We start from the raw sequence: 22,500 nt of genomic DNA, 5'->3' as shown, positions 1-22,500 counted from the left end.
GATACAGATGTATAGAAAAATGTGTGAACAGTAGCTTACATAAGCTGAAAAAATATAGTTATATGTATAAAACGTTAGAAGTAGTGTCTATATGAGGATATAGTTGGTTAGCAAATAATAATAATAATTATAATAATAGTAGTGATAATAATAATAATGATAATAATAATAATAATACTAAGATGTGTTAGAGTAGCATAAGGATGAAATATATATGAATTTATAGAATCAGAATAAACTAAAATGGGTTTAGAATATATTGTTGGAGCCGTGAGGAATTCAATAACCTTTTATTGTCAACGGAAAAGGAAATTAGTGGTAGGCACACAATAACAATAACTGAGGGGGCGCTCAGTAGAGAGAAGACCTCCGCCGCACCAGCTTATTTCTCGACCTTTTCCTCGTCATGACCTTGAACTTTGACCTTAACATGTATAAATTCACGTGGATTTTCATATACTCAAATATGATCCAAGTTTGATGTCTTTGTGACAACGATGTTCAAACTTATAACTGATTACGTGAATTGAACATTTTGCTTGAACATGACCTTGACCTTTAACCTTTACATTCTCAAAATCTAATCATTTAAAGATTTTTACATGAAAGATAATCGCTGCAAGTTTCACTTCTCTGTGATTAAAATTGTGGTCAGGAAGCTGTTCACAAACAAACACACACACATACAAATTCTAAACCTACAAACCAGTACGGAAACATAACCTCGTTCCAACTTCGTTGGCAGAGGTAACTATTTGCTGTTTAAACGAATTATATTTATTATCTATATATTTTCAGGAAATGTAGTGAATTTCCGTTCGTTATGTGTGCTGTATATTGTACTATAGTATTAAAACTATGATTTCAGAACTATTTTCGTCAAATAACCCTCCAAATATATTGCGATTCTAAATGTGTTTTTTATGTAATGGTTTATTCTATATTCCATAGAAATGTCGTTACGATTTAGCTATATTATCTCTCGTTATGATGGGAAATGTTTTATTCATGTCCTCTAGTGGTGAGGATTATCGATCACAGATGGCGCCACCCAAGGACGGCCGAGCGAGTAATCTTTAAGTTTAGTTAATGGTTGCCATGTCCCGTGTCCTTGGATATACTTCAGCAGTTGATGAACAAAAGAGTCGTGCTTTTCGCATCAGTTTGCCTAAATGAAGTGCTACGTGGACGTAGGATGGAATATGGTTAGTGGGTATTGCTGTATTCATATTGGTTTTATATAGTTGTTGCAGATATAGCGAATTCTCGAGTGTTTATGTAGCGGCCTTAAGTGAAATTTTCATTTACTTTTAAAGTGACTTTAGGATATGTTTTTCATTTAATTAAAATGTTTAGTGACGGTCTTATTTCGAAGGTTTCTCAATCGTCATATGGTATTTTGTTTAGCTAAAGTTTATATCATAAATGTTTTGAGTTACACCTTCGATTCAAATCTTAGTACAAGACTATATAGGATTCTACAAAAGTGTATGCTATTAACGCCATTGAAGTACGTCATTCTATATGAAGTGTTATTTTATCCTAAATGATTCATTCGGGATATAGATGATAGATGGAAAAAAAATTAGTTTTACTGGGGATGCTCTTGTCTTTTGTAATTCAACTGATTAATGGGGTTTAGGATACTTAGTGCACATTTTAGGTTGCTTTGCTACGGATGACTAGGATCTTTGTTTTATCCATATTATCAATTATATTCCAGGTATAAATTTCTTTATTTTTTAACTGAATATACTAGCCCAGCTTAGATTCATTTGCTATTTGTATATTTAAATATTTCAAGTAATAAGTTTATTTGTTTAAGTTTCCGATGTATTGCAGCAAAACTATATTTAACAGTACTTTTATTTACTTTCATAAAGTTGCATATAGGAAATGTCCCTGACTTTAATCTATTTCCCAAAATTCAAACACTTCGAGTAACTGTTTTTAAGCGTTTGTTGAAAGGACAAGCGAAAGTACTTTTCAAGCTCTTAAAACTATGTACACTAAAAAAAATGCTTTATTTTTTTGGGCTGTTGATAAGCCATCTAAAGAGTTAGGCCATGACCTAGGCTGTAACTCGTGAAGACGACCAATGACTAGATATGCTCAATTGATTTATAGAATAGCATATTTGATTTAGGTTTATAGTTAACTTCTGCCTATAGAGAAATACGTATTGATATATTGAGGCGATTTTATTTATGAAATAATTGTTACGACCCTATTGACGCAATGCCAGTCAGGGGTATATTATTTTTGCAATGCCAGTCACAGGTATATTTTCGCAGTGCCAGTCTCAGGTATATTATTTGTGCAATGCCAGTCACAGGTATATTTTTGCAGTGCCGGTCACAAGTATATTATTTGTGCAATGCCAGTCACAGGTATATTTTTGCAGTGCCGGTCTCAGGTATATTATTTGTGCAATGCCAGTCACAGGTATATTTTTGCAGTGCCGGTCACAGGTATATTATTTGTGCAATGCCAGTCACAGGTATATTTTTGCAGTGCCGGTCACAAGTATATTATTTGTGCAATGCCAGTCACAGGTATATTTTTGCAGTGCCGGTATCAGGTATATTATTTGTGCAATGCCAGTCACAGGTATATTTTTGCAGTGCCGGTCTCAGGTATATTATTTGTGCAATGCCAGTCACAGGTATATTTTTGCAGTGCCGGTCACAGGTATATTATTTGTGCAATGCCAGTCACAGGTATATTTTTGCAGTGCCGGTCTCAGGTATATTATTTGTGCAATGCCAGTCACAGGTATATTTTTGCAGTGCCGGTCACAGGTATATTATTTGTGCAATGCCAGTCACAGGTATATTTTTGCAGTGCCGGTCTCAGGTATATTATTTGTGCAATGCCAGTCACAGGTATATTTTTGCAGTGCCGGTCACAGGTATATTATTTGTGCAATGCCAGTCACAGGTATAGTTTTGCAGTGCCGGTCTCGAGTATATTATTGGTGCAATGCCAGTCACAGGTATATTTTTGCAGTGCCGGTCACAGGTATATTATTTGTGCAATGCCAGTCACAGGTATATTTTTGCAGTGCCGGTCACAAGTATATTATTTGTGCAATGCCAGTCACAGGTATATTTTTGCAGTGCCGGTCTCAGGTATATTATTTGTGCAATGCCAGTCACAGGTATATTTTTGCAGTGCCGGTCTCAGGTATATTATTTGTGCAATGCCAGTCACAGGTATATTTTTGCAGTGCCGGTCACAAGTATATTATTTGTGCAATGCCAGTCACAGGTATATTTTTGCAGTGCCGGTATCAGGTATATTATTTGTGCAATGCCAGTCACAGGTATATTTTTGCAGTGCTGGTCTCAGGTATATTATTTGTGCAATGCCAGTCACAGGTATATTTTTGCAGTGCCGGTCACAGGTATATTATTTGTGCAATGCCAGTCACAGGTATATTTTTGCAGTGCCGGTCTCAGGTATATTATTTGTGCAATGCCAGTCACAGGTATATTTTTGCAGTGCCGGTCACAGGTATATTATTTGTGCAATGCCAGTCACAGGTATAGTTTTGCAGTGCCGGTCTCGAGTATATTATTTGTGCAATGCCAGTCACAGGTATATTTTTGCAGTGCCGGTCACAGGTATATTATTTGTGCAATGCCAGTCACAGGTATATTTTTGCAGTGCCGGTTATAGATATATTTGTGCATTGCCGGTCACTGGTATATTATTGTGCAAGTCACCGTAATATTTGTGCGATGCTGGTTACTGGTTAAATATTTGCACAATGCCGGTCTCAGGTATATTATTTCCACAATGCCAGTCACAGGTATATTATTTGTGTAATGCTGGTCCCTGTTTTATTATTTGTGCAATGCCATTCATGGGCATATTATTACATGCTAGTCATGGATATATTTGTGAGATGTCAGTCACGGGTATATAATTTTTTGCCATAGAGGTCAGGTATATTCTGACATGTTGGGTAGGAATATTCTTGCAATGGCAGTCGTCTATATTATCTCTATGCCGGACAGGTATATTTGAGAAATACCAGTCAAGTATATTACTTACGCAACACCGATCAGTTGGGTTATATTACTTGGCAATGGCAGTCAACTATGCTATTTAGACAATGCAAGTCACATATACAATTGGACAATGCCAGTCATATATATTGTTTTGACAATGACTGTCATATGTACAATTGGACAATGCCAGTCACATATATATTTGGTCAATGCCAGTCACATGTATATTATTAGGATAATACCAGTCACAGACATATTAGGACAATGCCAGTCGCGGTATATGAGGACAATGGCAGACAGGGGTTTATTATTTGGACAATATTAGACAAGTATATTATTAGGACGATGCCAGTCACAAGTATATTAGGACGATGCCAGTCACAAGTATATTAGGACGATGTCAGTCACAAGTATATTAGGACGATGTCAGTCACAAGTATATTAGGACGATGTCAGTCACAAGTATATTAGGACAATGCCAGTCACAAGTATATTAGGACGATGCCAGGCACAAGTATATTAGGACGATGCCAGTCACAAGTATATTAGGACAATACCAGTCGCAGGTATATTATTAGGACAATGCCAGTCACAAGTATATTAGGACAATGCCAGTCACAGGTATATTATTAGGACAATGCCAGTCACAGGTATATTATGACAATGCCAGTCACAGGTATATTATCAGGACAATGCCAGTTACAAGTATATTGTTTGGACAATGTCAATCAAGGGAATATTATTTGGACAAGGCCAGTCACGGGTATATTATTTGGACAAGGCCAGTCACGGGTATATTATTTGGACAAGGCCAGTCACGGGTGTATTATTTGGACAAGGCCAGTCACGGGTGTATTATTTGGACAAGGCCAGTCACGGGTGTATTATTTGGACAAGGCCAGTCACGGGTGTATTATTTGGGCATGGCCAGTCACGGGTGTATTACTTGGGCAGGGCCAGTCACGGGTGTATTACTTGGGCAGGGCCAGTCACGGGTGTATTACTTGGGCAGGGCCAGTCACGGGTGTATTACTTGGGCAGGGCCAGTCACGGGTGTATTACTTGGGCAGGGCCAGTCACGGGTGTATTACTTGGGCAGGGCTAGTCACGGGTGTATTACTTGGGCAGGGCCAGTCACGGGTGTATTACTTGGGCAGGGCCAGTCACGGGTGTATTACTTGGGACAGGGCCAGTCACGGGTATATTACTTGGACAGGGCCAGTCACGGGTATATTACTTGGACAGGGCCAGTCACAGGTATATTACTTGGACAGGGCCAGTCACGGGTATATTATTTTTAAAGGCCAGTCACGGGTATGTTATTTGGACAGGGCCATTCACAGGTATACTATTTAGACATTGTCAGTCACGGGTATATTACATGCGGAGCCGGTCACATGTATGATTTGTACAGAGCCTGTCGCAAGTATAAGATTTGTGCCGAGCCGGTCGCAGGTATAGGAGTTGTGCCGAGCCGGTCGGAGGTATAGGAGTTGTGCAGAGCTATCCACAAGTATAAAATTTGGTCAGAGCCGGTCGCAGGTAAAAGATTTGTACAGAGTAGGGCACAGGCAGATGCTATATGGAGAGCCAGTCACAGGTATAGTATTTGTGCAATGCTGGTCACGGGCACAATGTGCATTGCTAATCACAGCTATATTACCTGTCCAATGTTGGTCAAAGGTATATTACTTTTTCAATGGCATTCACAGGTATATTACTTTTTCAATGGCATTCACATGTATATTACTCGTGCAAAAGCGGTCATAGGTATATTGATTGTGCAATGCCTGTCAAAGGTATATAACCTTTGCAATGCCATTCACAGGTATATTACTTGTGCAATGCCAGTCACAGGTATATTAGTTGAGCAATGGCAGTTACAAGTATATTACTTGTGCAATGCCGGTCAAAGGTATATTACTTGTGCAATGCCGGTCACAGCTATTTTACTTGTGCATTGCCGGTGTCAGGTATATTACTTGTGCAATGCCGGTCACGGGTGTATTATTTGGACAAGGCCAGTCACGGGTGTATTATTTGGACAAGGCCAGTCACGGGTGTATTATTTGGACAAGGCCAGTCACGGGTGTATTATTTGGACAGGGCCAGTCACGGGTGTATTATTTGGACAGGGCCAGTCACGGGTGTATTATTTGGACAGGGCCAGTCACGGGTGTATTATTTGGACAGGGCCAGTCACGGGTGTATTATTTGGACAGGGCCAGTCACGGGTGTATTATTTGGACAGGGCCAGTCACGGATATATTATTTGGAAAGGCCAGTCACGGGTATATTATTTGGAAAGGCCAGTCACGGGTATATTATTTGGAAAGGCCAGTCACGGGTATATTATTTGGACAGGGCCAGTCACGTATATAATTTGCACAAGGAAAGTTATGGGTATATTATTAGGACAGGGCCAGTCAAGGGTATATTGCGTGTGCAGAGCCTGTCACATGTATGATTTGTGCAGAGCCTGTCTCTAGTATAAGATTTGTGCAGTGCCGGTCGCGGGTATAGGAGTTGCGCAGTGCCGGTCGCAGGTATAAAGGAGTTGCGCAGTGCCGGTCGCAGGTATAAAGGAGTTGCGCAGTGCCGGTCGCAGGTATAAAGGAGTTGCGCAGTGCCGGTCGCAGGTATAAAGGAGTTGCGCAGTGCCGGTCGCAGGTATAAAGGAGTTGCGCAGTGCCGGTCGCAGGTATAAAGGAGTTGCGCAGTGCCGGTCGCAGGTATAAAGGAGTTGCGCAGTGCCGGTCGCAGGTATAAAGGAGTTGCGCAGTGCCGGTCGCATGTATAAAGGAGTTGCGCAGTGCCGGTCGCAGGTATGAAGGAGTTGCGCCGAGCCGGCCGCATGTAAGGGAGGTGCGCCGAGACGGCCGCAGGTATGGGAGTTGCGCCGAGCCGGCCGCAGGTATGGGTGTTGCGCCGAGCCGGCCGCAGGTATGGGAGTTGCGCCGAGCCGGCCGCAGGTATGGGAGTTGCGCCGAGCCGGCCGCAGGTATGGGAGTTGCGCCGAGCCGGCCGCAGGTATGGGAGTTGCGCCGAGCCGGCCGCAGGTATGGGAGTTGCGCCGAGCCGGCCGCAGGTATGGGAGTTGCGCCGAGCCGGCCGCAGGTATGGGAGTTGTGCAGAGCAGGGCACAGGCAGATGTTATATGGAGAGCCAGTCACAGGTATAGTATTTGTTCAATGCCGGTCACAGGTATATTTGTGCAATGCCGGTCACAGGTATATTAGTACAATGCCGGTCACAGGTATATTTGTACAATGCCGGTCATAGGTGTATTATTGGTGCAATAATGGTCACAGGCACATTGTGCACTGCTAATCACAGGTATATTACTTGTCCAGTGTTGGTCAAAGTTATATTACTTGTTCAATGGCATTCACAGGTGTTTAATTGTTCAATAGCGGTCATAGGTATATTGATTGTGCAATGCTGGTCCCTGCTATATTGTGCAATGCCAGTGTCAGGTATATTAATTGTGCAATGCTGGTCACAGGTATATTACTTGTGCAATGACAGTCACAGGTGTATTACTTGTGCAATGCAGACCACAGGTATATTATTTTTGCAATGCAGGTCACAGGTATATTATTTTTGAAATGCCGGTCACAGGTATGTTACTTTTCCAATGCCGGTCACAGGTATGTTACTTTTCCAATGCCGGTCACAGGTATGTTACTTTTCCAATGCCAGTCACAGGTATGTTAATTGTGCAATGCCGGTCATAGGTATGTATGTTGTGCAATGCCGGTCACAGGTGGTCACAGGTATGTTACTTGTGCAATGCCGGTCACAGGTATGTTACTTGTGCAATGCCGCTCGCAGGCATGTTACTTGTGCAATGCCGCTCGCAGGCATGTTACTTGTGCAATGCCGCTCGCAGGCATGTTAATTGTGCAATGCCGCTCGCAGGCATGTTACTTGTGCAATGCCGCTCGCAGGCATGTTACTTGTGCAATGCCGCTCGCAGGCATGTTACTTGTGCAATGCCGCTCGCAGGCATGTTACTTGTGCAATGCCGCTCGCAGGCATGTTACTTGTGCAATGCCGCTCGCAGGCATGTTACTTGTGCAATGCCGCTCGCAGGCATGTTACTTGTGCAATGCCGCTCGCAGGCATGTTACTTGTGCAATGCCGCTCGCAGGCATGTTACTTGTGCAATGCCGCTCGCAGGCATGTTACTTGTGCAATGCCGCTCACAGGCATGTTACTTTTGCAATGCCGTTCACAGGCATGTTACTTGTGCAATGCCGCTCACAGGCATGTTACTTGTGCAATGCCGCTCACAGGTATATTATTTTTGCAATGCTGGTCTCAGGTCCTGGGTATATTGTGTAATGTCGGTCACGGTATATTGTTCAATATAGGCCACATGTATATGCTCACCTATAAATATGGTAAACTGACGCCGTGTTAGCTAAGTGCAAAAGGATTGAGGTAAAGGATAGTTGCTTCCAGAATAGAGCTTTGAAATACCAAGAATTATGTTCAGCCTCCTGCATTATGAAAATGAAATATTTTACACTAATAATTAATACTAGAAATTAGCCAGTGATTTGTCTCGAAGGCTGACATTTGGGCCACTGAAGGTTTTAAAAGTTTTTTTTTCTTTGTTTACTGATTTTAAACTATAGTGACATTTGCTTTTATATTAACACTAGCTTAAATATCTAAACAAAGTGTAGTAAAATTTATCGTAACCATCCTCCTAAGAATATAAAACCTCATGACTTATTCTAAATATTGAGGTGAGTAAATTTTGAAATTTTAAATCATTAATTGGTGGGAACTAAAGTTAAATAGTATGGAAAAGATTTTTTGGTATAATATAGCAATTTTACCAAATTTTTCAGGTGTCTACATGTGTGATAGCGAAGATTCTCCACTGACATGAAGAATAAATTTGTTTTTCTACTGATAATGCTTAGGCTCTTGTATAAGGAAGTCAGCGAGCCCTCGAGTAGTGAGGGATACATGGATGGGCATGTATCAGTCGCAAACTGACTAATATTTGGAATACTAGGCATCTCTGAGAATCCCCCCTTGCACAATAATAGGTAAATAACCTTCGGATTTGTAAGACTGATTGATTTATTATAAGCTTAATATAGTAGCCATTCCATAGCAAAAATTTTTAACGAATGTTCAGCTTAGTCTCTTTCACATTGGTAAAGTTCTAAAACCCGTGTGCTCATATAGTGCCAATTAGCTTGCTTGCTTGAGTAAAATTCATACTCACTGTATGAAATTGCTAAAGAATATTTTGAATATTAATTTATATATTGACCTGCAATATACTCCATAATATGTTTACCCGAATTTTTTGTAATCTGTGAATTTTTTCAGGTAAACATCCTGTATCAAAGATAGATTTTTCACAATGAACCACTAGAACATAGGACAAGGATCACTCGCAATAGAACTCTTAATAAAAAAAAAAAAAAGCCTTGAGCAATACTTAATCATGGAAACTTTATGAAGTAAGATATGGTGATATTTTTTTTCAATAAACTAATATTACTAGATACTTAGATTTTCCTTGATCAGTTATTGAATGAACTTTTGATATGGTTGAGTAAGTTTAGCAATACATTTTTTTTTTCAGTATAAAGCTGATTAACGGTCCCTAGTCCATATTTTGGCTGATGGTGCACAAGGTTTGATAGGTTACTTTTTCATTGAACTTTAGAAAAATTGGTTAACCTATGCAGTTTATAGCCAAATTATTTTCTAGAATTCTGCAGTTTTCATTTTAACTTTCTTTGATGGTGCTATTGCTTATTCAGGTACTTTACCTGGTTTAGCCCAGGACAATGGTCTTTAAATACCTCCTTTCAACCTTTAGTTTACATTCTCAGGAAATGTTAAATTACTGGTAGAGATTGACTTATATTACACTTAATTCTTAGTACTAATTTATGCAAAATAATTTAATCTTCAATAAGCCAGTGCCTCTTCTAGTAAGCCAGTGCCGTTCTTAGTATATATAGATAATATTGGAGTACTTGTTGAACAGGTCACAAAGTGCATATCTGTTAACCGGTATTTTTTAGTTTTAACCACACTCAACAAAGGTTTTGTACTGGATTGCTGTTGGGTGCTAAATGGCTACCCATGTCCTATTGAGATATTAGCTGAAATCAACAAATCCATTCAGTAACATATAACAAACGTTAGTGTTGATTTGTGTAAAGGGTTTAAGAATGTTATTTCTGTGTTTTTACTTTATAATAGACTAAATCTCGCACAAGTAGCCACGGCTGTTTTGCACTTGATTTTAGCTTGGCTTATCAACTAGATTTGATTTTTGAAAATTGTTCTCTCAAATTGGCATTAATTATTTCAAACCAGCATGAATTTATTCTAAAATACTTCAGCACTTGGATTACGGTAACTGAGATATTTAACTAATTTTCAAATTCAATTATAAAAGATATACTTTATATATTACTTGAATATGCTAAATACAGTTCCCCTTCCAAATTTAAATGTTCAACTTTTTGGGGGGACATTGCTATGTATTGCAATGAAACCTTTGGATATATTAGTCTATGTACATTTTAATCTTAGTCTGTTGGCAGTTTACTCCATGACTAGCTTGACCTGAAAAGCTACTGTACCGTAGCAAACTAGAAAGTTTTAGCAAACTTCAGTTTTCCAATTTATGTAGATTCTGATTGGGTTAGTTTGTACCACAGAATACCATGTACCACAGAATACCAGTGCCTAAGATATTAGTAGTATAAATGAGCAATTGCAGAAAGAAACTATGGTTCCAATTAGGTTTATGTACTAAAAAGTAAGATGGAATTATTATTATATCAGGAGAAAGATCTGTAGCCATGGAATTAAAGGAGTTTTACTTTGTTAATGCATAAAATACACTATAGTTGCGTTGTCTTTTTGCAGGTGCCATTGATATTAACTTAGCTTTTTTTGATTATCTGACATTTTTTGGATTTTCTGAAATTTCTTGATTATCTGACATTTTTTGGATTTTCTGAAATTTCTTTGATTTCATGTCTTCTAGAGTTCAGTTGTTTCAAGTTTACTTTGCTGATTGTAAAAAAAAAAAATTTAAATTCCAGTAACTTTTATGAAACATTAAGAGAAACTCAAACTTGAAGGTCGATTTTAAAGTATTGAAAACCGGCTCGAGTAGTAAGGAAGTAAAATATAAATAAGTGTTATTGAGACATTGCAAATAGTAATATATAAATAAAACAGTGTTATTGAGACATTGCAAATAGATTACTATAATTTATTGGTTTTTATACCATATTCGTTTGAAATCTAACCAATGGGGTTTATAATATGGATGGTCATATCTTATGAAAGGAAGAAATCTTGTATAAAGTAATACAGGTCTATAAAATTTTAACTAATGCTTTATAAAATTTTAACTAATGCTTTCAAAGTTGGTTTTTCAAAGTTTGTTGTAAATTTGTACGTTATATTAAAAAAGTGCAACTACTATTAATTAATTCTTTACAAATTTTCCAGGTTGTCTTGTAAGATTTGGAGAACAAGGACAAAGATTGGAAATTAGTTCCGGCATACCAATCTTCTTTCTGGCAAAGTTATTTACTTCCACCCTAACTAAAATTTAATTTCGGGTTATATATCACCCGGCCAGCCTTGCCACTGCACCCACCCAGCTGCCAGCCTTGCCACTGCACCCACCCAGCTGCCAGCCTTGCCACTGCACCCACCCAGCTGCCAGCCTTGCCACTGCACCCACCCAGCTGCCAGCCTTGCCACTGCACCCACCCAGCTGCCAGCCTTGCCACTGCACCCACCCAGCTGCCAGCCTTGCCACTGCACCCACCCAGCTGCCAGCCTTGCCACTGCACCCACCCAGCTGCCAGCCTTGCCACTGCACCCACCCAGCTGCCAGCCTTGCCACTGCACCCACCCAGCTGCCAGCCTTGCCACTGCACCCACCCAGCTGCCAGCCTTGCTACTGCACCCACCCAGCTGCCAGCCTTGCCACTGCACCCACCCAGCTGCCGTTGATGCTGTCCAATATACCATGTCTCAATCTTTTTCATTTCTTCCGGCTTATGTATGATTTATATATTCTATAGTGAAACACTGTTGAAAATTGTTTTTGATGAACTTTTTTAACTCGTCTGATAATAAAATGAAGACATCAATTTTGTGTATGTATTTGAACCTATTAAATTAAAATGAACAAAGGATGCTTACATATAATTTTGTACTGTATATTAAATGTTACATATGTTTTAGTAATTGAAATTCTTGCTATACCACTTGGTTTCTTTCGTTTACTCTACTTAATTTTACTCCACTTAAAATTCTTGTTTCAAAACCTGTGTTTTACTCCACTTAAAATTCTTGTTTCAAAACCTGTGTTAAGTAGTCTTTACTTCTCATGCTTTCACTGCTTCACTTTTTTTTCCTACCAAGCCCTAAGGGAGGACAATTTCTCACAATGGAAGGTGTCTTCTTGCAAAAGGGCCTTAAGCCCCAACTGGAAGGTGTCCTTTAAACCCTTGGTATCTCACCACCTTCCACTCCAGTGTCTTGAGTGTAGCCTTTGGTATCTTGAGTGGCCCTTTGACAGAAGTTAAACTAAACATCACTGACTCTGCTTCTTCCAACAAGTCTTCTCCAAAGAAAGTGGGCTCACTTGTAAAAGGACTTGTGACACCATGCTGCATCAACGATAGACCCATTCTGCAATCTTTGATTCGTAAAATGCACTCTGCAAAAGTTGGGTTAATTAGTAAAGGTTATTTAGTTAAAATTATACAGTAATCAAATTTCACATGCTGTAAAAAATAACATTGCAATATATGTTTTGGGGGTTGCCTAAAAAGCTTAGGAATGAGGGAAAAACCCTGGTGTTGAGTAGACTGGTATCAGTTGTGTAAGCAAGCTAGAAAATATTAATAAATAATTTACTATTTTTGATTGTTGTGCCATAACTACTGAATTATCTGTGGTCTATAGGTATTACGCTTTTGAATGCCTAAAGGACTACTTGATAGAAAAAAATGTGCGCAAATAAGAACTTGTGTAAACAATTAAACGATGCGTACCTTATGGGAGTCTACTTTGGCAGATAATCTGTTAATACAACTGTACAAATCTAATCTGTTAATACAACTGTACAAATCTTCATCTCACAACTGCTCTAGTGATAGTCCTACAAAAGCATAATGAAGCTCATACTATCTGCACACTACACAATTTTATATACCGTAAATGTTATAGACGACACGGCTGAAACTTTAAACCAAATTCTTTCCAGTGTTAGTGAATGGACAATAAAACTACTAAAATTAACTGAAAAACCCATACTCTGAGTTTGTGGTAGTTGAGAAAAACTGCCTAAGAAACATTTGAGGTATTCAAGTAGACTAATAACTGTCACAATATCTATCTCTTGACTGACATTTAATCCCTAAATTTATATTGTTTAAAAAGTATCTACACCTAGGGAACATTAAGTACTTGGATTAACATTCAGCAATGGAACGTTAAAAACATTACCAGGATTGACTAAGTTCATCTACCACAGTAACGAAAGTGCAACTTTAAGAAAAAAACAGAATATTGTGTAAGGTAAATCTGTTTTCGCCCTTAGAAAGTATCACTTTTACTAATCTAATTCACACTGGCTTCCCATTAAAACAAGTTAAAAAATATTGTAAAGTTATCATAATGGAACTCCAAAATATTCCAGGGGAAAAGCTCTATTTTCAGCAGAGCAAATCATTTTGACAGGGGAATAGTTGATTTGGTTTTAAGTTGTTGAAACTGTCGACTATGTTCTTGAGCTTCCAAATATGAGGCCCCTAAACTATACAATAAGCTCCAAGTAAACATATGAAACGCTAAATATATTTAGTAAATTAAGGGTTTCCAGTGAAAACGGAGGACTTAAAAGCTGGGCTATTGTTGATTTGAAAAACTAATATCTGAACGCCTGTGAAAAATGATAAAATTACTGAAGTTCCTGTGGAGTAAGGTTCACCTGCAGTAAAGGACCAGAAAAGCATCCCTTAAGAAAATAGTCCCGTAAAGTAAGAAAAAGAGTGAGAACGAAGGTACAATGAAATAGTGGTAGGACAGGAGGAAAAGTTTAAAATGTTATAAAGAGGTAGTGCCCAAGGGATCTCTGCAAAGCCCTTTAGTTATGCAATAATTTAATATACTAATAGCACTACATTGCTATAGGGTCAGTACGAATCAAAGACTACTTGTTAGAAAATGGCTAAGGTGCTAGGATAGATACATTAAGTCTAGTTTAATCATTATTACAATTAAAATGAAATGGATTTTTTTTAATACTAAGTCTCCTTTTCATGATTATCATTGACATTTTACTACGGTTAGTTACTATGCACCTCAATTTCCAATACAGATAAAGTTTGGTAGTTAAAATCAAGGAAAACCTAAAGAAATATTACCGTAGTCAAGAAAATTAATTCTTATTTTAAATCTTTTCATCTGCAAATAAAGCGTTTTTAGCTTAAACCAATTCATACCAAAGGTCACTTAATTGGAAAGATTAACTTTCATACGTTTACTTTACAAGTGAACCATAAAAATTTATGCTAACAATTTAATGTCTACATACAATATACTTGCAATAAACTTTTACATACTCTATAATAAAATGACAAATCTAACCTGATTTCAGAAAATCGTTGAATTTTTTTTTAGTACAAATTACACTTACATATTCTTGAATATAAAGTAGATTTCCTCAATTGAACGGAGCTCGAAAATTTTGAATATGCATTTATAATGGAATTCAAAATATAAAAAATAGCCATTGACAGTACTTAATACATTTTTATGGGATGCTATAAATCATGGTATAATTTTAATTTTGTTATTTTATGTCCTAAGGCTCCCATTTCTTTTTCAAATTACACTATTCTTTTCACTTTCAAACTTCATAAATTTAAAGAAGTTTTTCAGCCTAGCCAAGTAATAATTCAAAATATGATAAACAGATTGAGGCATCTTTCATAAGTATGTAGCTTTGTACTGTATTTTCACATATTGTGAATATGAATATATAATTATTACAAATGTCTTTTGGGATTAAAATTAAATTGACATCTAATATTTATATCTTTATTGAGTCATTTCTGTTTCACAAGGTATCCTTTAACATATCTTGTATGAAAATACAATGAAACCAATACAAGGTACGTATTCTTAACCTCTAAAGTGTACACTGGCACTTCAAACCCTCCCGTAGTTTCGAGAACATACAATGTAACAGTTAAAGTCAACGGGAAAATGTACATTCAGTTAATGTTTAGATTAACCATACTTACCCTCCCCCCACTAGCAGCTAATTTTGACTATCTACCCTTACCAACAGCTAATATAAATAAAAATATACTTTAAATGAACCATAGTAGCATTCTGGTGTGGAATTTATTAAATTTTTTGTATTAAATGCAGGAACAATTTTACTATCATGTTTATGGCTACTAGGAAGGAATTATTTCCACACGCGAACAGGTCCCCCATCTCCCCTCTAAGACGCTGTTACAGTCAAAAGGCTAATCGGGCTTAACACTAAATGCAAACCAGGATTAAAACCTAATTAGTCTTTCAGATTCAATAACCGTTTCTAGAATTAAATTTTTTACAATAAGTTTCCTTTAGTATTTTAAATAACAGGTATATTCAACTGACCCTATATTGCTAACTATCAATTTACTTCATACAAAACTAGATTTCATACCTATTTTCAATATCAAAACAGATTAAGAGGTACATAAATCATAACTAGAAAGTATGAACTACGGATAGAAACTACTACATATGGGCATTTAAAAGGAAAAATTTTATTGAAAATTATACCTATATGGTTCACGTATATTTTTTCTGTAAAAAGGCTGTATTTTTTTATATATGTATAACTACTTTTAAAACTGTCATTTCATTGTTGACCATCCTGATATACTAAGGAAAGTTTGAGCCACAATATATTTTAATTACTTTTGAGTTAAGTGAATACATCTTGAGAGTAGATAGAAATATTGTTAAAAAATATCAAAGGAAACCTTGTCTAAACATTAAGCCTCAAACGAACAATATATTTAGCCAATTTTCAAACTATGAAATACTAATTGTTATTAACTATAGTTTTAATATATAATTATTTAGCATAAATTCTAGAATGCAAATTCCTTAAACATTGCAATATGAATCTTTGAACCCAAACAAGAATTAAAAATATCTGAACTATTCCAGTGTTATGACTAGAATTAATTTTCGAAATTTTTTATAAAATCCCAAATGGTAACAATAGAATACTGGTCTCAAACCACAAGTGTCTGGACTTTCAAAATAAGAGTATTTAAATGAATTCACTGCTAAAACACTTCAAAAAATTTAAAGTATCTAAGTTGAATAGATATTTAAGGTGCTTTAAAAGCATTCGCCTTTTTAACAAAAGTATGCTTGACATTTTAAGTTACGGTAAATTTATGAAATAAAAATTTATTGGTTTTCCATGATTCTTTGTAACCAACTATAATAGTTTATGAACTGGATCAAACTGGGAGTTTTCTTAGGGACTAGAAGAAAATTTCCATTGACTAAACCAAGATTTTTTACGTTAATATACAAGGGTTATATTCAAGTATGCGAAGCCAACTATCTTAGTTTTCACACTTAGCGAATAAGACTTTTTAGTCAATCTATAAACTATTGATGTGAAAGTTAAGTAATGTTAAAAGTTTGGTAAGAGTAAAGTTATGACTTTCCTAACAAAGATGAACTAGAAAAGCTTAATTCCTAAAAAAACTAAATTTTGAGCTCTACAGGAGAAGACTGCCATTCGGGTCAATAGATAAACAGCATTAGCAAAAATAAGCATGACCTAAATTATAAAAAGATTTATGGCTTATTGTATAGTTCAAGGGTACAGAAGCATAATTTCCATGGTTAATTCAATTAAACCCTTCCATAATAATTTTGTAGAATTCCCTAAACAGAGGAGCTTACCCATATTTGAAAAATATCACTTTCCAAAATCACCGCTGTCCTTTGTCCCGTCATAAGCTATAATAAAAGCAACAATTATGTTTCCTTTCATCAGGTAGTTTGATCCTCCAACATTCAGAAAAAACTGGAAAGGCTGGCTCAGTTGACTTCTTGGAGATTACATACCTAAAGAAGAGATTTAATTTGAATTAACATGTTATCAGTTATATACTAACAAAATTCAACCAAAGAGTACACTGTCAACACTTAAAATTATAAAATACTTAAACGAAAAACTAAAAAAATACTATCAAATTATATTTCTATATTTTTAAAAGGGAATCTGTAGATTTCCAAAAACCTCAGGCAGCTCGCACGGGCGAGGTATGTAACAAATAGTTGTGCACGTTGTCTGAGGATTGTTTTAGCCAAGCGTCTCACCTATGTTCAACCTAATGGATTTTGTAATGCCTATGAACAGTTGGGGGTGGTGCAGAAGGATTAGATTGTATTGGTAATAGGAAATTAACTGGCCTAGAGTGTGCTGCTTTTACGGTCTTCATCAGACCATCACATCATTGGCAATGCTCGCTTACCAGAATGCATGAAATAAATAGGAGGTAGGGCTTAAGGTATGTAGGAGAAAGGAGAACTAAATATACAATGCAAAGGGAAATTTCTAGGTTCAATACTATTGGAAGGAGAAATAGTTAAGGATTTATAATAATGTAACTAATTGATAACTGATCTCTGATACAGGATCTTTTGATTTCGAAATTCTACTCAATTTAGCCATCGTGATTTTTTAATCTTTCATTAAACTCCAATTCTAGTCACCTGGAATTAGAAAACTCAGGCTATATAGCAGTGAGATCTGTGCTACTGTATTGGCAAGAGTCATGGTATGACAAAGTACCCAACAGATTAGGTAGATTTGAAAACAAAATTCTCAAATATCCAACAGATTAAGTAGATTTGAGAACTATGTCCTAAGAAGAATATTGGGAGTTAAATGGCAGAACAGTATTAAAAATGAAACTAAGATTACTCGAGTGCCATATGTGGATGATGTCATGGCCAGGGGTACATCGAGATTGTTTGGTCATGCTCTTCGTAATCCCCATGAGATTAGTTCACAAAACTTCAACTGGGCTCCACAAGCCACTGGAGGAACTGGAAGCCCCAGGCCTACATGACTGAGGACGGAGATCAAGTAGATTATCAAAAGCTCGAAGATATGGACGGGTGGCGAAATCTAACAGCAGCCCTTTGCGTTTATACGCTTAGGAGATCGTGATCATGATTATGAATAAGCTGTGGAATGGAGGATAAGAGATGGTCATTTGTGTGTGGGTGTTTGGGGGAGAGAGAGAGAGAGAGAGAGAGAGAGAGAGAGAGAGAGAGAGAGAGAGAGAGAGAGAGAGAGAGAGAGAGAGAGAGAGCTGTATTGCGAACAGAATAGGTAAACCAGCAAGTAAAACTTAAGTTTCAAAGGACGAAAATGTTATATTACAAATGGGTAAACTAGAAAATGCATAAATTCACACATTCACTTGTAAAGTGAAAAACATGGGATAACCCAAATGAAACTTCCTCCTCTTGACCCTTACAGTAGGATATTAGGTACTCAAATTGTGACATGATGTAATAGAGGAAACTACCTGAATTTTTTTTTCTTTAAGATTAATGACAATCTAGTCTTAAATCTTCCATTCCTAATAAATCGAAGTTTTAAGAGTTAACCAGTTTAAACATATCAGTAACACTTAGAAAAAAACCTGACAAGTGCAAAATTCAGTTTTTGCTTATGAAGCCAAAATCCACAAGCGGATTGTAATCCTTAATTCAATGAAGATTTATGCACCAATACACACTGATTTGGAAAAGCAATATGAAACATACCATGCCAGATCTCAATGAGAATTTCCTTTTTATTTTGAAAAGCAATAGGAAACATACCATGCCAGATCTCATTGAGAATTTCCTTTTTATTTTGAAAAGCAATAGGAAACATACCATGCCAGATGTTATTGAGAATTTCCTTTTTCATTTCGTAACAGATGTCTCGTGAAAGGTCCTCAGCTACTAGGCCATCAGCTTATATTAGTCCTGCAAGACCCAACTACTAATGTTGCTGCTGCTGCTGCTACAATCCGAATCACATCGGGGTTGACCCCACTTGTAGTTTTTCCAGGCCTAAAATAATTCGTTCATTAAAATCTATACTCTAAGTTAAATAATGTAAGCTCAACAATAATCAATATGATGGAATATGAGAGAGTTAAGAACATAGTACCAGTAAAATACAACAGCAATTGGAGCACATTCAGTGATTCAGTAGTGCTGTATTCATACAGTTAAGTACAAAATATTGGAATATGTATTGGAAGATTTTTCATTTATTACTATAATTACTAATAGGGGGAGGACTAATTTGTCTAAAATTATTGTCTACTGAATTATGTATAATGGGAATGTACAAGTCCTACTTTAATCAAAGTGTTTTAGGTCTGAATTTCCTAGCTTATACAAATTGTTTAGACTATAGAAGGTTAGAGTTTAAATATTAGTTAAAATGATAAATCATATAAATTCAACCATTTACAGTATATAATAATGTACAATGTTTAGTTTAGGATATTCAAGACTAACTTTTTATTAAAAATTTGAAGAAAGACTTGCACATTACCATTATACTTATTTCCATTATACTTACAACGTACAACAGTTTAAAAGTAATCTGTTCTCAACCAATTGATAACTATGGTGATAACATTTTATTATGAAAATTCCCTAGTAATTACGTAGTTTCAAGAAGGCTACACTGCAGCATTTGCTCAAATCATGGTTTTATTTTTAGTGAAGCAATTTTATTTCTTGCACATACTTTTTCAAGCTTGCATCCTTACACTCCAGACCTTCAATTATACCTTTACCTTCAATTATACCTTTACCTTCAATTATACCTTTACCTTTATACCTTTACCTTTAATTATACCTTTACCTTTAATTATATCATTTTTACATAGTCAATTCAAATTTTATGGGAACTCCAGTGGGATATATTTTAGTTATACACAGATTATCATACTAGTCTAAAAAGACAGGCATAAATTAAAATTTACTAATTAGGGGAACTGGGTATAACATTGTAAATAATCCAACTAAGACTAATACAATCAGGACCACTAAAACTTTTCTAACCTAAACGTGATATGCAATGCCCCTAACGAACTAGGGGTGGCTTAACACCAATCCCTTTCCTTAATATGAAAAAAAAGACCCAGTCACAAAAGTCATAAGCATGTGCTCTAGCATTAGTGCGTCTGGTACATATATGGACAGGGATGCTTTAATAACTGATTAAACAAAAAAGTATCTTGAATGTGATAAATCAAAGAACCAATAGATGCCATCTTAATTGCATCCTAAAACGGAATTTCTATAGAGGAGCGAGTACTGTGATTTACGTACTCTTTCGGGCTATGAATGGGCATATTAAACTAAGCGTAAAGAGGGGGGGGGGGGCTAATTATGTCAAGGTTGTACCACAATGCTTCGAAAATTAGTTGAGTTTATAGAAATAGAAAACTTCTATTTTTCCTTGGAGTTAAGTAATTACATACTGTAATACGTTTCCTTATTTTTAGGACCTTTTTAATTATAAAGATATTCCCTAAACAAAATCTTGAGAATGATAATATATTTCATAATTATTACATGCACTTCATTTGCTCAGCGGCAGCATCATAAGTGATCAATTAACGGAATAGTTACCTATTTAATAAGACAATAAAGGGAATTACGTTGTGCGTTAAAGGTTACTTATCTACATTGTGTCATAGATCACGTTAAGGAGGCAAGGGCAGCGCAATAAGTCGTCAATTAATTTTGATTAGAAAATACATTAAAAAAATTTTTGCTGTTTTCCAGAGCCTATAACTACAATTCTATGTGCTACAAGTTATAGAGTCTAGGTTTTTCTTCAATTTACGTGCAGTTTGCCTGGAAAAATTCAAGTGTCCCTCTAGGATAGTATAGTAAAGTCTAGATATGGGGTGTGGTTGGGGTGTAATATTAAAGAAAAAAATAATGCTGGAAAGGATAAAATTAATCATTTAACAAGACTTGTGATACTATTACAAAGTACCTTAATTCCCCGAATTTCATCTTGCATATTGGCAAGTGTGCTAGACACCAGGCTCGCTACTAAAATTCCTTACCGCAACTTTTTAAGGTATATTTAGGAGATTGTTTATCGAAACAAAAATTAAAAACTGCTCAAAAGTTATATATTGTTAGAAACCACACTGATTGTAGCTAAATCAATCAATAGCTTACGCCAGTTTATGCCGATTATGGTTAGAATGTAAAGGTTTGGGAATGCAGTACTTTCACCAACAGTGCTAACATATACAAAAACATTATTACCTTCTGAAGCTTAACTAGCAGATTCACTCTTAGGTGGAATTTTTTCACAAATCCAGTAATCAAAATAAGTTTAACATTCTAAATATCGGAGCGCTAGTGCATAATCGAACCAATCAGCGATTATCAAGACATTTTTAGTGAAACCAATGAACTAGTGCTAATTATTTTACCATTTTTTTTTCTACGATTACTGGGGGCTGTCAAACCTGAGTATATATCTACTACAATTTTTGCAATTCCATTGTGCAGATACAATTTTCAAGTTAGGTAAACTGATAGTATGTTAATATGCATGTATTTAGAGTCCCATGAAAGCTTTAGTGTGTTTTGTACGAATTATTAGATGGCATTTGAATCACTTAAGTACTTCTAAGTATTAATGCGACACTGATGACAGGTTACTATTCATGCATTGCTTACAACCCATTATGAAGCCATTAGCGTGCCTTTCGAATCAAGGGCTTCCAAGTATATATATTAAATTCGAAAGTTTTTAATTCTCCACACTCCCTCCAATTTTTCAGCACAACTATCGCCACGATATTAAGAAATTGAGTGATTATCTTTCAGAGTATATCTAAAACAATTCACTATACATCTACTGTCACTCATATGAAAGTAAAAGCAAAGAAAAATTAAGAAGTTTTTATGCCCTTTAAAATTGGTTTTTGAAATCTCCCCGGGAAATTAAATAGTTGGTTACGTAAATCAAAATAACTATCCATTTGTAGTATTAGTAATAAGTTATAAAACTCACCATCAAGTAGGTCTTAAATTGCATTAATATAACCACAAATTGGAAAAAAAAATTCTTTACTATCATACACCTGTTGGTAAGTTAAAATTACACTACAATTTATTCACACTTTTTAGCTATCTCACAATATGAAGCAGTTATCTAAATTACATTAATATAATCGCTTAAATAAAACTACCTGCTCTTAACTACTACGCACCTGTTAGTATGTAGACTATGTAACACTACAATTGGTTCCAGCTTCATATATATTTCATTATATAACGCCGCAGTCTAAATTGCATTAACATAATGGCAACAAAT

General features: G+C 36.2%; 2 long non-coding RNA genes across 6 annotated transcripts in view; one reads left to right on the top strand and one right to left on the bottom strand.

The window, feature by feature from the left end:
* The first annotated feature begins 8,862 nt into the window (after nucleotides 1–8,862).
* LOC137642834 (uncharacterized) lies at nucleotides 8,863–12,163 on the top strand. Of its 2 annotated transcripts, XR_011044877.1 has the most exons (3): nucleotides 8,863–9,082; nucleotides 9,372–9,505; nucleotides 11,529–12,163. It is a non-coding gene; the product is annotated as an uncharacterized lncRNA (long non-coding RNA). The 2 variants fall into 2 exon arrangements; XR_011044878.1 differs by lacking the exon at nucleotides 11,529–12,163 and having other exon boundaries at nucleotides 9,372–9,550.
* Nucleotides 12,164–12,238: 75 nt separating this feature from the next.
* Nucleotides 12,239–22,500, bottom strand: part of LOC137642833 (uncharacterized) — a 95,688-nt gene continuing 85,426 nt past the window's right edge. For 3 of the 4 annotated variants that reach the window (XR_011044874.1, XR_011044876.1, XR_011044873.1), the window contains exons 2-3: nucleotides 19,026–19,205; nucleotides 15,127–17,195 (exon numbers count right to left, since the gene is read on the bottom strand). This is a non-coding gene — a long non-coding RNA (uncharacterized lncRNA). Of the gene's footprint in view, nucleotides 12,359–12,395; nucleotides 12,754–15,126; nucleotides 17,196–19,025; nucleotides 19,206–22,500 lie in introns of those variants that run through there. The other variant, XR_011044875.1, reaches the window with a different exon arrangement.

This window comes from Palaemon carinicauda, chromosome 6 (genome assembly GCF_036898095.1).
Source record: "Palaemon carinicauda isolate YSFRI2023 chromosome 6, ASM3689809v2, whole genome shotgun sequence".
In the NCBI taxonomy this organism is placed as follows: domain Eukaryota; kingdom Metazoa; phylum Arthropoda; class Malacostraca; order Decapoda; family Palaemonidae; genus Palaemon; species Palaemon carinicauda.
Note: the sequence above shows the minus strand (reverse complement) of the source record. Positions and strands in the feature narration are given on the sequence as shown.